The 10,875-nt window shown below is 33.1% G+C and overlaps 1 long non-coding RNA gene across 1 annotated transcript; it reads left to right on the top strand.

The window, feature by feature from the left end:
* Nucleotides 1-1,230: 1,230 nt before the first annotated feature.
* Nucleotides 1,231-10,868, top strand: LOC132724489 (uncharacterized). The gene is made up of 3 exons (XR_009624916.1): nucleotides 1,231-1,311; nucleotides 8,619-8,695; nucleotides 10,592-10,868. It is a non-coding gene; the product is annotated as an uncharacterized LOC132724489 (long non-coding RNA).
* The last annotated feature ends 7 nt before the right edge of the window (nucleotides 10,869-10,875 follow it).

Raw genomic sequence — 10,875 nt, 5'->3', positions numbered from 1 at the left:
CCATTCTGACATTTAGGGTCCCTGTGACCTTGACCTTTGACAAAGGGACCCTGAAATCAATAGTTTTCATCTACTATAGTTATGACCAATTAGTATGTAAAATATGAAGACTTTGTGATAAATATTTTTTAATATAATAAGTGAGGTCTACCGATGGACTGACCGACTAATATTAACATAACATAGCATAACATATATTTTATTCAACATACAATTGTATACATACAATTTATAGTCATACAGATATTGTGTGGACATTAGCAACTCAATACACACACTCTTCTTCGAAGTGGGGCATTTTAAAAATAACTAGGGCCGGGAGCGAATAAGAACATTGATGTTCGAATATTCGTTTTTCCATATTCGAATATATTCAAATATTCATTTTTACAATATTTGAGAATACACCACCTATGATGCTATCATTTGTATCTGAACTGCTGGACACTCCAGACTTCAAAACATTCACACCATGACTCACATGTTGATTTGTTGCACAGATAAATTTATTTGCTGGTGTTGTCCCAAGCAATAATTCCAGAATAGAACGCGCTAACTTAAAGAATAAAACTTCCTAAACGGGAAACATTTAATGGTGATTATTATGCTAGATGCCTGATCAGGAAACAGTGTTTCCAAAACGGGAAGCCGTTACTTCTTAGTAAAATCGTAAAACTTCACTCAAATTCACTTTCACATTATTTTAATTTTAGACATTTTAAAAGAAAATGACTCGGTAGGATTTTAGATGTATCTTTTCTGCACTTAAGTGTGATATTCATATTGAAGTGGGTTGAAAACTTTTATGAACCGGCCATTTTTCCTGAACTACGTAAAAAAGGGCCAAAAACCTTCCTGATCGGGAAGGATTTTGACGTTTGCTGCCTGATCGGGAAGCCTTGAAGGGGAACCCCCTTGTTTCCCGATCAGGAAGTATGCCCGACTGATAAACAATATACATGTATTATATAACCTTCAATTTAAAGATTGTTACAAATTATACAATATCCAATATGACGGGAGCAGAATATAAATTTGATGAAATTTCTATATTAAAAATTCAATTTTCAATGGTCTGGCTTCAACATTATAATTCACATATCTATATAAAAAGGGAACGAAAGAAAAAAGAAAGAAAATTAAAAACTAAGAATAAGTAATTCATGAAATGTTGACCTTTTCGTGTTAAGTCAATTTTCTTTTTCGTTTTTAACCATATTTCTTATTATCATAAGATAGTATTTCTCACGTCGCCTACTGAGAGGGAATCAAAACAAAATTAAAAATACCCAGATTATATTTGTTTAAAGAGTAAGCGAAACTTCTCTTTCAATTTGAATCATTTTTTTCGGTTTGAACTTAAAAACGATGAGTTTGTTTGTAAAAGTGTGCTGATAAAATTTTTTGCCAAATTACACCAGTTTTAGATAATAATTTTTTGGTTGAATACTGCTAAATTTGGTACAAGTACATTTGCGACTTTCTCCGCTGCCAAGCACAAAGGTCATTTCAAACCATCAACTAGATTTATAGACAAATTAAAACAGCTTAAAATTACATTTTAAAATCTCAAGTTAACACTATAATATGAAATAGAAAAGAGTCAACTCGGCCCTATACAAACTCGGCACGGGTCAACTCGGCCCACTTTACAATAATATATATAACAAACGTAATATGAAATTAGGCAAAGCCTATGAACGGGGAAGTCGGTAAAGAATCCTTTCATTTTTCCGTTTTAAAGGTGTCATTCGGTATTATATGTACCCACTTCCGTTTTCACTCGGAACACTCGACGATTATTATTAATCCGAAAAGTTGAGATTTGTTCCGTTATCGGAATACACCGCCTTTTATCATTGAGTTACATTGTAAATGGCGGCGCCTAACTAGAACTGACACTGAAAATTTCATTGATGGGTATAGAATTCTATAGATCTATATTTTTTAATTTTTTTTTTTATTTGAATTTTCTTTTAAATATACACGTGTAGTCTATAGCCGGGCAAGCCAAAGCCCGGACCCGCTTCGCGGGCCCGGTCTTTGACTTCCCCGTATTAACTTTGCTTTGCGTTTTGTTAAGGTAAATGAATAATGAGAAATATCTTATTATTAAATAATTATACTTCTGCCGAAATAAGTACATTTACAGGGTTCTCGGGGACGCTTATTTCGGCGTCCCGGTACGCATGTTTATTACAGCTGGACGCAAATATTTCAGAGCAAGGATTCCACGTACGCTTAATTTTGCCTGGGGACGCATAAACATTACGGATTGTTTACAACCACAAATACACAAATGCGTCAGCGCGTGTCAGTCTATAGGTAGGCGGTCCTATGCACATCGACCCGTGAAGCGATTAGCCAATCAGTGATCATTCCGATCATTATCACGCAATAGTGATCAGACTAATGTATACACACGCTGTACAGTACATGCAATTACCAGATATAACACGAGGTGATAATTTTATATGTATGATTAACAGTTGATTGGAAAGTAGCAAATTTTACCGACAAAAGGGTAAAATTATCGACTATTTACGCCGCAGGTTTAAAGACTGTTTTCTCAAAATTACAAATGAGTGTAATTTTGAATGATTGTCGAATATTTTCGGCATTTTCTAGGCACAATTTTGCTTTAGTTTCATTCTTGCAAAATCTTTCTATAAGAGAATTAAGAATTTAATATATTGTGCCGAAATGCCAGGACAACAAACCAAAATACACATTCACTTTTCTTTGATATTTAGATTCTAACCGAAAATTGATACCAAACATCGGCGATTTCACGTTCGCCAGAAACCCAAAAATTTCGCAAAAATTCTCGGTTTCCAATGAATTGTTCCTTTATTATTTAATCAACATTAAATCTTTAGATATCGATCTTCAATTTGCCCCCTTTTGAAGATAATTGCTAAAATAATTGTCGATCGGATGAATCTCTTACACACTGTGTGAAGCTGTACAAGATTTTCCTATTCATTCCGCTAAACGCTGCCTATATACATTTACGTTTTTTTTACAAATATAAACTTTTTGTCTTTAGAGTGGACTTATTTAACCAGAATAAAATTTGATTTGGTATAAAAGTGAAAAAAAAAACGATTTCCATGTGTTGATGCATTATAATGAAATAATTTCATAATAAATATTAACAACAAAACAATAATTATACTATGTAGTTCAGAGTTTCTTTTTTGGGAGTCTCTTGAAGATTCAAAATATCACCAATGCTATTGTGAGCATTGAATGACTAATCTGTAAACATATTAATTGCGACGCGCTTTGGACTCCAACTTTTTCAGGGTTGGGAGTCCATGGACTCCATGTTTTAAAGTCCTAGTGAGAACCCTGATTTAGATTTTTTTTTATTTATTTGTCTTGCAGATTCGATAAAATTAATATAGATCGATCTAATCAAAATGTGTTTCCTTAGAGGCATTTTCTGCTTCATATCATAAGCTTCTAATTAATTGCAGGTGGTCACTAATCAAATTGGAATGAACGAGTCAATCATAATTATCACCTAATTAATCGGTATCCTTAGCATACACACTGATTGATAATAATAGCCCGTAACATTATATATTTCAACACATTGTTTGACACTGAAGGTATTTAAGTCAGAAATACAGTGATTATCTTTACCAGGCCTCGACATTAGCGGTGGTCCGTTGGTCCGAGACCACCCGATTTTGGCAAGGACCACCTAATTTTAAAAGCCACTGGTCCGTCGGACCACTTGAATTTTCTGACTGATGCAAGGCTCATTTGGGAAAAATGGCCATTTGGTCAAAAACATGTTATATAATTTTGTTTAAATCATTTGCCGATGTGCATGTATATAGTTCATTAATCTCTGATTAGTTAAAGAAGTTCTTTAAGTCAACAATAACTTTCATTTTAAGTCGCTAAAATTTTGTTGATATAAGTTAAAAGAGTTAAGAATTTGTGATATCAATTTAGGTACAACATTCATGCAAATGATGCTAGTTATAAGGATATTGTATGGGATATCGGATAAACTTATGAATTTCAGATACTTGAATAATGGCAGCAGACGAAATGAAATGGCAAGAGTTTATCTAGTAATTCTTTGCTGCCTATCTTTATTTTAACGATTAGAGATCCATTTTTTCCAGAGTTAAAATTACTTTAAAAAGTTAATAATAATCAATGTCAAAAAATAAACACCAACCAACAAGCAACACGGACGAAAAAATTATGTATTCATAATAAATGTGTGAGATAAATTAGCTAAACTATAATTATATATAACGACGGTATTAATTTTGTTATCCTTTAGATATTTACTTGTTTTTGAAAGACAATGATAAGATAATGAAATAGTTTTATTTAAAATGTTAATCTATAAAAGATGATTTATAATCATTATTATAAGACATACCACATATCAGCAATGAAAATTTGAATAACAGTAAGAAAATAAGACACAAATGGTTTCCTTATTCCCTAACTAAATGAGTTAAGGGAGAAATCACTTCAATATAAAAGATAAAATAAATACGATCCCTGTTATGTATTTATGAATGATATAAAAAAAGAACTTTACAATATAATACCTAATGACTAGCTCTCTTTAATTTCTGATGAGATGAAAAAATACATATCTAAAAAATATCTGTTTTATTTAAAGGTTAATTATACATCTTTGTCATCAATTTTAAACATACTGCAGTATTTCTTTCTAAAATTTCAGTTAAATTGTAAAAAATTCAAGAACAATGAAATAATATAATAATAATAATTGACCACCTGATTTCTGGAAGGACCACCTAAATTTCAAATCTAGTGGTCCGGCTTACCACCTGCTAAAAAAGTTAGTGTCGAGGCCTGTTTACTAGCAATTCTACTGATAAGAAAAGCCTGTCTGCTGCTAATTCGGAAACTGTCGATAGGTGTATTACAAATAATTACAATAAATAGTGATAACACAAACCTAAATATTAATAATTGAAAAGTGGGCCGAGTTGACCCGTGCCGAGTTGGAATAGGGCCGAGCTGACTCGGGGGCCGAGTACGTTTTAGGGCCGAGCTGACCCGGATTCATATGAAATTAGGTGCTACCTATGGTGCGGAAAGCTCTTATAAATGATTTATGATTTAAGCATCACATGTTTAGTGTACATGTTAACCAGATAGATCTATCATGCAATTCGTGAATATTTTGTACCGTAAACAGAAACGAATAAATTGGTGGTGTTCAACCTATCATCGGAAGAGGGACCACTGCACATGCGTCGGCGTTTGGAAAATCCCGTCCGCCATTTTCTGTTAATCTCTTATCACATATGTTGTTTTTACGTTATTTTTAATGTGCTAATTTATCAAAAAGGATTTTAAAGTAACTTTTTACATTTATCATTGTTACTATAGTTCTTATGAATGAAGTGAATGTTTATTTTCTGATTTTGTACATCATTCTTTCACCGGAAGTGTTATTAAGCATGCGTCTGCTAGCAATAGTCTGAATTATGTAGACGCTCATTAAAAGCGCTGTGATATCTATATTTAGCTCAAAAGGGTTTCAAAATGGCGGGGCCCAGTTAACTAAGGATTTTTTCACAGCAAATCAAATCAAATCAAAATTTATTTATTGTCGGTATATATATAACATTTTACAAAACATAAGCTATGTATAGCTTTTGACCGACATAAGGTATACAGCTCATTAGGTATAGGATACATATTTTTTTTAAATTTGCATTTAGTTTTAATTTGATTTCATTTGAATTGATACGCGTCATACATGTTATCTAAGAGCGCTACAGCCCTCGCGGGGCCTTTGGCCCCACTCGGACTTTCCGCGTAATAACAGTTCTTTTCCAGGGAACAAGACATTTCACACACACCGCACTTACAAACTTGCTTGCATGATTTCAGTCGGCCATATACCCTAGCCATGAATGATAACTCCCTGTTTCCCTGTCTTAAATTCCACCAAATTATTCCCCTTTCAAATGAACTCAAAGAAGGGACCTTTTAAAAAGACTTTGTATTTATTTATTCGATTTTTTGTTCAGAAACGGACAATTTTTTCTTTACCTTTGTATAATTTGCTTTCTATCTATATATGGTTCCTATGGTAAACATATTAGATTTGATGGTAAACAAATGAATTTTCTGAACCGAAAGTAATCTAACACACAGCGTTGCTGTCATCACATGTAAACAATACATTAAATCGGTAAGAATATTGAGATATTTGTTTGACTATCAGTTTCAAATGCAAAATAATATGAAATTAGGCAAAGCCTATGAACGGGGAAGTCGTTAAAAATTCCTTTCATTCTTTCCGTTTTAAAGGTGTCATTCGGTATTATATGCACCGCTTCCGTTTTCACTCGGAACACTCGACAATTATCATTTATCCGAAAAGTTGAGATTTGTTCCGTTATCGGTATACCCCGCTTATTATCATTGCATTACATTGTAAATGGCGGCGCCCGACTAGAACTGACACTGAAAATTTCATTGATAGGTATAGAATTCTATATATTTTTTAATTGTTTTTTATTTCATTTTCTTTTAAATATACACGTGTAGTCTATAGCCGGGCAAGCCAAAGCCCGGACCCGCTTCGCGGGCCCGGTCTTTTGACTTCCCCGTATTAATATGGAAAACAACTATGTGTAGTTTATGTGTATTGTTTTAATGTGTTTGTCTGATATTTTAGTTGTAAAAGCCATGTACACTTAGTGTCGCTTCATAGCAACTGAGTTTAAAACGTGAGCGGTAACTGAACGAGATATGGCAAAGCGCATGCTCGCGCACTGACTTCCGCTCTATCGAAATACTGCATATACATATAGCGACAGTTCGTAAGTGCACCATTGACATTTCACACCTCAAATTTTGCAGACACTATCACACACCCTTAAAATCTGTAAGACATTTCAACCCCATCACCTAAATTTTGCAGACACTTTCACACACCCTTAAAACCTGTAAGACATTTCAATCCCAACACCCTAACATTTCTTGAGACTGAGTAAGTATTTCAGTAACAAATTGACTGCATTTTCTTTCTTAATTTATTTTACTTTTAGTAATTTTTGATAAAATATTTAACTTGGGCAAATTTTAGAGTATAAAATTTCAAAATAATTATATTGAGCTCGAAGAGCTGGCCCAAAGGGCCTACTAGCAAACAAGCTTTTATGATTACGCGAGTACCTGCTAGATATTGGTGGCTTTGAAAACTTTTACGGGAAGTACTGCAAAATTACTGGTAACGCTATTATGGTCAATCGTAAGTTTTCGACCTAAAAGCTGAGGATTTCTGATTGAAAAAGGATGCGTAGACTGGTCTACTGCGCATTTCCATGTGAACAAAAATAGGTCTACCAAAGGAACATTCCTGTGAAGTTTGGATGAAATTGGCTCTGCGATTTATGAGGACATTTCCAGGGTGTCATTGTTTTTCCCTTTATGTATATAGTAAAATCTTAAAAAGCCTTCTTTTGAAAAGCCCAAAGAGCTAGAGCTAAGATATTTAGCATGAAATAAAGGCCCTGGGGTTAAAATTGGCCTGCTCCGGGATCATTGATTTTCCTTACAAATGTGTATAGTAAAAACTTAAAAAATCTTCATTAAAAAGACCCAAAGAGCTAGAGTTTAGATACTAAGCATGAAATATCCTCTAGTGAGTGTCTACCAAGTTTGTTTAAATAAAAGCCCTGGGGTCAAAATTGGCCCCACCCAGGGGGGTCATACTTTTTCCCTATATGTGTATAGTAAAAACTTTTTAAAAAATCTTCTTTTTAAAACTCCAAAGAGCTAGAGCTTAGATATTTATCATAAAACATCTTTTAATGGGTGTCTACCAAGTTTGTTCAAATAAAATCGCTTGGGTTAAAATTGGCCCCGCCCAGGGGCCTATATACAGGTGAGCAATTTCAGGGCCATCATGGCTCTTTTGTCTTGAAAATACTGTGAAATTTGCATACCTGAGAGTTCCTTGTCCCAGTACCCTATAAGGTAAATAGTACCCTGACAGAGAGAAAAGCATGTCTGTATAAAAACTTCAACATAAGCAGCATTGAGGGATTTCACCAATAATAGCCTACAGTGTCTAGTGAAAGATATACAACTTTACAAGTGTTATTTTATTGTCCCTTATTTAATGAAAAGGCTAGGTATTGTAAGACGGAGTCATTTGCTAATACCTTCTGACAGTTCAAAAACATGTCTTTTATGTTATTAAAATGCATAGTGTTAAAATAGGGATTAAAAGTATATGGTTTGAAAAAAAAGCGAGTGCATCATCTTGTGAGTAAATGTATTTTGGTGTGAGCCATTAAAGGGAAGAAAAGTCTAAGGCAAGAAATTTTAACAGGTACTTTTTTATGAGTTACTATGGAGAAGGATGTGTTTAAAATCTCTTAGACATGTTGGACAGACTTTTTAAAGAGCTGTCATCTTTGCATTACATGTGACATAGATTCTACAGTATAAGATGTTGTTCAGTTCAAATTGTCTATGGCAATGAATCTCTTTAATAAGAAATTGAAGTCAGAAACAATATGCATACTATTCATGTTTGTGTATATCATAGAAACTTTGTAATTTTCATCCAAAATTTTGTATTTCAGGTTTCATTTTGGCAAGCGGGAAAGTAGATAATTATGGACAATGATGACTCAATCTGCATTATTCCAGATACACCAAGGTATCAGTAGAAATTCCACTTTTTACTCATCTTTTTTAAAGAAAAAACTGTGGCTGTTATGATAACTGCAGTCTTATTGTGGTCATTGCATTTATAAGCTTTAATGCAGACCATTATTCAAACAATTTTTAATAACAATATTAAGGTTTTAATATGAAACTTATGCATTCTTATGATAAGAGGCAGTCGTTAGACAAGGGACATTATTCTGAAAGCTTTATTTTTGGAGTTATGCCCCTTTTAAATGCAAGATTTTTGTAAAAGTGGATTAATTTCAAATTTAAAAGATATCAACACAAGGCTTTGAATACTTCAATTCTATATTTTTGGAGTTTTACCCTTTTTAATTTGGAGTTTTTGTCAAAATTGTTTGTTATTAGTAGGATGATTTCAAAACTATCTAAGCTATTAACTTGTAACTTGTAATACTTAAGAATCATGACAAGGCAAAGTTGTAACACAAAGGACATTACCCTGAAAACAAAAGTTATAGAAGCAGTGATAAATCTAGATGTGCGTCACACTTAAAAATCGAAAAATGAGGCAAGGTTTCAAAATATGTGCATCCCATTTGACACATTCAAATCTGGTAGTTTTTAATAAAAAATATCACGGTTAGTGATATTTATGTACCATTTGATTAGCTTAATTTCAGCAGTTGAATAATTAAATTTCTGATGATCATTACAGGTGCAAGACTCATGCCCCATTCGCTGAAAATGGTAAATCCAAACTATTGTTGCTCTTGAATGGTAAAAGCCCATTATTGGCATAAGCCTTTCAGAGCATCCCTTTTGCATTTTGATTGAGAGTAAATGGAGCGACTTCCTACAATGGTGGCAGATCTCATGCAAAAGGGATGCTCTGATTGGCTATGGCTGAATATGGGCAGTTACTGATCACAAGCAACAATTTGCTGGGGATTTTACATTTAACAGCGAATTGGGGATGAGATTGGAACATATAATCATCAGAAATTATATTATTCATCTAAAGAAATCAATAACTTATTCATCTGATGAAATTAAACTATTCTAGGATGCGAAAAACGGGATTTTTACCGAAAAGTGAAAAATTTATTACATTTGTTGATCTTTTTTCCTTTTTTCTCTGTATAAAAAGTTTCCTTCTGCCTCTGAAAAAAATGGGGGAAATTCTCAATATATGAGTTAATCCCCCCATCCCCCATCCTAGAATAGACACTGTAACATTAGATGTAGTCTTATAACATACACAATATGCCTATTACTGTGATCATTCATTCAAACAGACAATGCCAAATACTCTTTTTCCTAAATTAAAAAAACAATAACATTTAAAATGAACCTGTACTAGCAGAAAAACAGTAAAATTCTGGTATAGAAACAAGAAACATAATTATATTATGAGACTTCCTATCTGAAGCCATCTTGCGGTAGGCAAAACTACAGGCACTTGAAATTTTATCAATAATTACTGTCTGATTTCTATAACAAAGCACAAAAACCCATCCTTGTATAAAAAGACTACAGCATTAGGTCATGGTATATATCGTTATGAAAAACATACAAGTTACAACATATAAGTTCCTGCGGCAATTAAATTTCAAGTTCCTGGGGCAAAATAAATCAGAGCATAACTACATTAAAGACATTGTGTTAATGGTTTCCAGCAATAATTAAAGATGTTATCCTTATTGATAAAAATTTCATTGTGTTATCATATTGATAAAAATTTCATTGAAATGAATTGAAGAATATTTTTTTGATATTAGAAATGTACATAGTTTCATCATTCAGATTTTGTAAAGATCTGGTACATTATTGTACATAAGTGTATTTATAAATAAGAATGTTTGTTGGAATATGATAACCTTGATTTGATTTCATTTCTTCATGTCTGTATATTTACTTTCAGCTCATTTCCAGCACAGGGAAAAATTCATGTTAAAAGAACTAACTCAGTGATAAATATATCAAGTGATGACTCATTTAGATCTTCAGTAAGTTCTGATATAAACCAGCAGAATGAAATAAAATCGACTGGTCAAAGGACGTCTCCAGTACTGACCAAAGCCGATGATGATCGCAATATAAATTTAGTTAAGAACAGAAATAGGTCAGACAGCCCAACATTTAACTGTAGAAGACAGCTCTTGCATGTTAAAACATCACATGTCAGTAAGACGTACAAACCAAAAA

The sequence above is a fragment of the Ruditapes philippinarum genome, unplaced genomic scaffold, assembly GCF_026571515.1.
Source record: "Ruditapes philippinarum isolate M1 unplaced genomic scaffold, ASM2657151v2 ctg20688_1_1_1_1, whole genome shotgun sequence".
NCBI classification, from domain to species: Eukaryota; Metazoa; Mollusca; class Bivalvia; order Venerida; family Veneridae; genus Ruditapes; species Ruditapes philippinarum.
The sequence above is the reverse complement of the archived record's forward strand: the minus strand, read 5'-3'. Positions and strand labels throughout refer to the sequence as shown.